This window comes from Monodelphis domestica, chromosome 3, assembly GCF_027887165.1.
Source record: "Monodelphis domestica isolate mMonDom1 chromosome 3, mMonDom1.pri, whole genome shotgun sequence".
Taxonomy (NCBI): Eukaryota; Metazoa; Chordata; class Mammalia; order Didelphimorphia; family Didelphidae; genus Monodelphis; species Monodelphis domestica.
The window spans coordinates 278,459,359-278,465,358 of NC_077229.1; positions in this window are offsets into that span (position 1 = coordinate 278,459,359).

A 6,000-nucleotide genomic window follows, 5' to 3' on the forward strand; every position below is an offset into this window, starting at 1 on the left:
AATGAGTTATTTGTTAAACCCTGGTGCATTGTTTGATTAACAATGCACAAGATGAACAGGGGGATTTGTAATGTAAGAGAGATCCAGGGGGTTGCAATAAGAAGCCAAGTCAGAAGGAGAGATCAGCTGAAGAGCAGTGGAGGAGGGTCAGGGAGAAAGAAGCTCCAACTGTCAATGGTCTTCCAGCCTGGGAGGTGGAGGAGGAAAGGAGATTTTCCTGGAAGTAAGAAAGAGCCCATCAGTTTGGGACCTGTTATTCCTTATGGGACCCAAAGACACCTCCACTAAGACTCTTCAAGAACAGCTACTGGAATTCTCAAGGGGTTTTTGGAATTGGACTCACATTGGCCAGCCATCCAGATCTTTCCCTGACATTTCTCTCTCTCCCTGTCCTGTTCCTAGACTCCTGAATTAAAAGCTAGTTAGCTGAGGAATAGGGATCAACCAGCAGCTGACCAGAAGAGGGTTCATGGCACTCAGCCTTGAACCCTGAGAACTTTGGGGGGCAGTCTGCTAGAGGGGACCAGTGTTAGGGTTTCCTACTCCCCACTTTCCTTGACGTAAATCCCTACCTCTCCTTCCCTGTGTGAACCCAAATGAATTGTTTACTACTTTAGAATTAGGTCTGGTTGGTTTCTGATGCTAGGAAAGGGGGCAGAAGATTTGGGGGAATGATATCTCTCCCCAAAAGGGGAAGGTTAGCTCAGGATACCAGGGATCCAAACTGCTTAACCCAAGGAACAACATCTCTCCTTGACAGTGGGGTGACCCCAGGTTTCTGAAGGAAAGTGACAGTGGGTGTCCTCCAACTCCCAGAACTATTCTCTGAGGAGACATATTCCCTCTGTCAGGGGGACAAGTCTTGGCTACCTCTTCCCCAGAAAAAGAGAGAAGAAGAATCTTCTCTCTCCTCTCTCCCCATTTCTCTCTCTCCTTCCATTCCTCCTTGTTCCCTTCAAAATCCTTCTATTACAAACTCAAATAGCATATTCCAGAGATTCATGGCTTCCTTCAAGTTGTCTTTGTAAAGAGACACTTTCATATCTGTTGATGTTTGTCAATTTTATAATAATAACATGACAATTAAAAAGCATACATAATATTTCTATTTCTTCTATATCTTTTGCATGTATCCCTTCCTCTTTACTGCCATTGACACCACCACCCCTAGACCATAGTAATAGATCTTCCTGCCTCCAAAGGTCCCCTCTACCTTTCTCCATTTTCTCATCAAATGAATCTTATTTCTGGTTAGGTCTGGTCATGTCACTACTCCCCTCAAAATTCATCAGCAGATTCTACTTTCCTAGTAAGTATAGTGTATTGCAGGGGTCCCCAAACTTTTTACACAGGGGGCCAGTTCACTATCCCTCAGTGCGTTGGAGGGTCAGACTGTAAAAACCTAACCCTAACCCTAACCCAGCAGCAGTATACAAAGTGTGAAATCCCCTCCCCCTGATTGCTGCTCACCATGCTGACTTCTTCCATTGTGCAGCCACATAATCCTTTGTGCTGTGCCTCATTCTAAGGCGCCAAGCAAAGGATTATATCACTGGAAGTAGTACTGTACTTCAGTGACACATGCTTTGTGGCACTGCCACATACAGTGTTCCTCTCACTGACCATCAGTGAAAGAGGGGCCCCTTCCAGAAGTGCGGTAGAAGCCAGATACATAGCCTCACGGGGTCACATGTGGCTTGCAGGCTGTAGTTTGGGGACCCCAGGTGTATTGATTTAGAATCTTGAACTCTAAAGACTACATTTTCCACAGTCCTCTTTTTCTTTTCCTGTCCTGTGTCATTGATTAATGTGGTATTCAGTTTCTACTTCCTTCACACTGGTGCTCACTCCTGGAAGCCTCTCTCTCTCTGGCTTATACCAGCATGGAGGAAGGGAGCAGTTTTCTTTCTTTCTTTGTTTTTTAAAAATTTCTCTTAGCCCTAAGTTGATTTTAATAAATAGCATTACAATAATACTTGGAGTATCGAATATTAATTTTGATCTTTACAATAGTTAAAACTTTTTTATCTTGTATTCAAAGCCTTCCACTCTATTGTTGTCAGTCTATCTTTCTAGTTTTATCTCATATTCCTATTATACTCTGAGTACTCTATGTTCCCATTGTAAACCTCAAAATTTCTCAGACTTATGAATGTAAGGGGTTTCCCCCATTTGGAATCTTCTACTTAAAAAAATTCCCTAGCAGATAGTGAGAATTCTACTTGAATGTGAGGGCTCCTTGCCTTGGGAATATCCCTACTCCACCCTACTTAGGACTGCTTTAGGAAAGAGAGCTCCTTGAGAACAATGAAAAGTGCTTTGACCCATGCTTATGGAAAGGACAGGAAGTTCTTTGAGTCATGACTGTTTTAGAATTGATACAATGGGATACTAAGTACCTATAAAGGTGGGGCAACTTGTAAAGTACTTAAACCTAAAAGGGTGATAACTTATTCAGAGGTTTTTTCTTAATGAAATTTGTCAACACAGTAGTATTTTTTTCTGACTTACTAAAGAGATTAAAACTACTCAGCTGTGAATTCAAAATGGGCGGTCCTTTAGAAACATCTACAGTGATTGGTAGATGTAAGGACTTAGGGGAGGTGACATAGGACATTTTGCCTTTAAAAATGAGAGCTCAGAGAAAAGCTGGAGCTGATTCTGAGGGAGCTCATTTTGAGAAGACTCATTCTGAGGATCTTGATTTCTGACTCTCATTCTGAAGGAGAGCTCCTTGAGGAGCTCCTCTGAGGGGCTCTGACCCTCTGGGGTAGGAGCTCTGGAGGCTCTTGAGAGAGGCCCTTTGAAACAATCTCTGGCTGGAAGGCTCTTTGAGGAAGGACGCTGGCCTGGTATTACTAGAATCCTTGTTTACTCAGACCTTGTGGTGAGTGTTAAAAAACTGACTGATTTCTCTTTTTAAGACTCAGGTCTAGGCCATATTGGCTTGAGGCCCTTCATACTTATTCCTTTCTTATTCTCTCTTTCTTTGATTACTCATTGTATTGTGAATTAAAATCTCTATAAAACCCAATTGACTTGGGTATTTGAATAATTGGGAATCATTCCCTGGTGACCACCTTATATTTGATTTTAAAACCCAAGACACTGTAGTGAAACATATTTCTGCGGTCAAATTTACTCACCTTCTCTTATATCTATTACAATTTATATTTTCCACTATTTTAATCACTACAGTTTAAGGGCTTAACCATTTTAAATCTCACACCACCAGATTTAAGAGCTCTATTTCTAGGCCTTTGTTTACATGATACCCTCTATGTTTGAAATTCTTACCCATATGTTAAAGCTAGATGGTGCATTAGATGGAACACTGAACTTAGAAAGATAAAAACTCATCTTCATCAGTTCAAATCCCTTCCTAGAAACTTGCTAGCTATATGACCTTAGGCAAGTTATTTAACCCTGTTTGCCTCCTTTTCCTCATCTGTAAAATGAAATGGAGAATGAAATGGTAAACCACTCCAGTATCTTTGACAACAAAACCCCAAATAGGGTCCCAAAGAGTCTGACACCACTGAATGACAAGGCAAAAATACTTTGTATCCCATCACAAATTTTCCCTCTTCTGGGAAATCCTTTCACAAGACATAGTATCATAAATCTAGAACTACAAAGGACTTAAAAGAGGTCTTCATTTTGAGGATATTGAGGCCCAGAGAGGTTAAATTACTTGACCAAGTTACCCATTTGTAAATCTGGGATTCTGAAATAAAGAATACACTGAAGGAAACTATTACTTATTGAGATAGAGAAGGTAAACGGAGGGAAACCTGTTTCTTTACAACTGTTGTTCTCTGACTGGCTGTGACTAGAGAGAACTGCAGAGGGAACCTGAGGCTGCTTATTGGTAATGGAGGTAGAAATAATAAATGCTGAGGGATGCCACACAAGGTATACTGGTACACAGAGGACAGTGCTCTGGGGTTTACTCTGGGGTTTGCCTATTAATCCCTACTGATTGCTGATGGATCAATCTACTTCCTAACCTTCTTCCTCCCTCATTCCCTCCCTTAACCAACCTCTCCCTTTTGCCTCCCTCATTCTGACATCTTGGCGTGGTGGTAGCTATTTGTCTGGGTTTTGGCAGTGAGTTTGCCCTTGGGCTAATTCAGGTTCAGGCATCTTGGCTGAGCCCTCTTGGAATTCAGGCTGATTCCTTCCTCTTTTTTTTTTTTAATTTTTAAACATTATTTTATTTGGTCGTTTCCCTACATTATTCACTGGAAACAAAGATCATTTTCTTTTCCTCCCCTCCCCCCCACCTTTCCCTCTCCCATAGCCGACGCACGATTCCACTGGTTATCACATGTGTTCTTGACTCGAACCCATTTCCCTGTTGTTGGAATTTGCATTATAGTGTTCATTTAGAGTCTCTCCTCAGTCTTATCCCCTCCAACCCTGTAGTCAAGCAGTTGCTTTTCATCGGTGTTTTTACTCCCACAGTTTATCCTCTGCTTGTGGGTAGTATTTTTTAGATCCCTGCAGATTGTTCAGGGACATTGCATTGATACTAATGGAGAAGTCCATCACCTTCTATTGTACCACAATGTATCAGTCTCTGTGTACAATGTTTTTTTGGTTCTGCTCCTTTCGCTCTGCATCACTTCCTGGAGGTTGTTCCAGTCTCCATGGAATTCCTCTACTTTGATTCCTTCCTCTTTTATTCTCCAAAACCTTACCTTCCTAGAACCTCTAATCTTCTCCCTGGCAATAACCAGGTAGGAGAAATCCTACACCCTTTCCTTCTCCCTTCTTAATTTCTTTCCACTATATTAATTAAATCACCATAAATTTCCAGCTGACTTGGGTATTTTTTTTAAATTTGGTATATCCATGGCGACCAAATAATTAATATAGTTTAGGTCACAACACTAAAATTATCCTTTACAAGGTTGAATAAGAGTAATATGGAATTGGACTTTGGAAAAGAGACTAGGCTTTGGGACAAAGATCTAGGAATCATTTTCTGAGAGAATTGGACCCATAGGATGAAATCTCCACATATAAGAGTTTAGACAGAAGAAAGAAGAAAGCTAAAATCAGAACCTTTGAGAACTCTCACAATTTGCAGGTATGATTGGATGGAAAATCTAGAAAAGAAGGGTGAGTAGGGATGGTCACATAGATAGGAGAAAAAAAAAGAGAGAGCAGTCACAAAACAACAAAGAGGTGAGAGTGGAATGGCATGAATTTGTTTGATTCAGTCAGCATAGTTTTGTGATTTCCCCTGATTCCATTTAGCTACACATGAGCTAACATGGTTCTCTGCCAGAGAGTTTAAAAATCATTGCCACTCTTCATTGGTATAGAAAAAAAATCCTTTCCAGTGGTTCTCTATGCCAGTGAAATCACAGCTCTGGTCCTATAAAAGTTCATGTCAGTGGATTGATAATATTATTATAAACCATTGAGCTTTAAGATGCGAAGAAATAAGAGAGAGAGTCTAGCACAGTTCCCTCATTTCACAGTTAAAGAAATGAAAACCCAGAAAGTGATTTGCCCAAGGAAGAATTTGCCCAAAGGAGAATTAATGTCTTAGTCAGGTCCAAGTCTTTTGACTTCTAGTTAAAAGGTGCTATTATGGCAGAAGCAATTCCAAAATTTTAAATCCTCTAAAGCCAATTTATACCATCATATATGATAAATATATATATATATATATATATAATGTAACATAATATATGTATTATAAATATATCTATATGCAGATAATTGAGACCTGGCTATTTTTTAAAAAGGATATCCTTAACATGGATTTTTCCAAATCAATTAAAATAATTGTATAGATTTCTGTCAAATGATTTAGGGGGTTTTATTCCTGGTGTGCCATGAATTCCTGAGGGTGTGGTGGGATGGTACATATTTGCTTGTCTTTTCTTAATTAGACTCAGAGCAAAACCTCTCAGGTAAAATTCTTAAAAATATTTTTGCTCAGTGTCTCAATGGCATTTGACAAGTCATTTTGAATTATGTCTT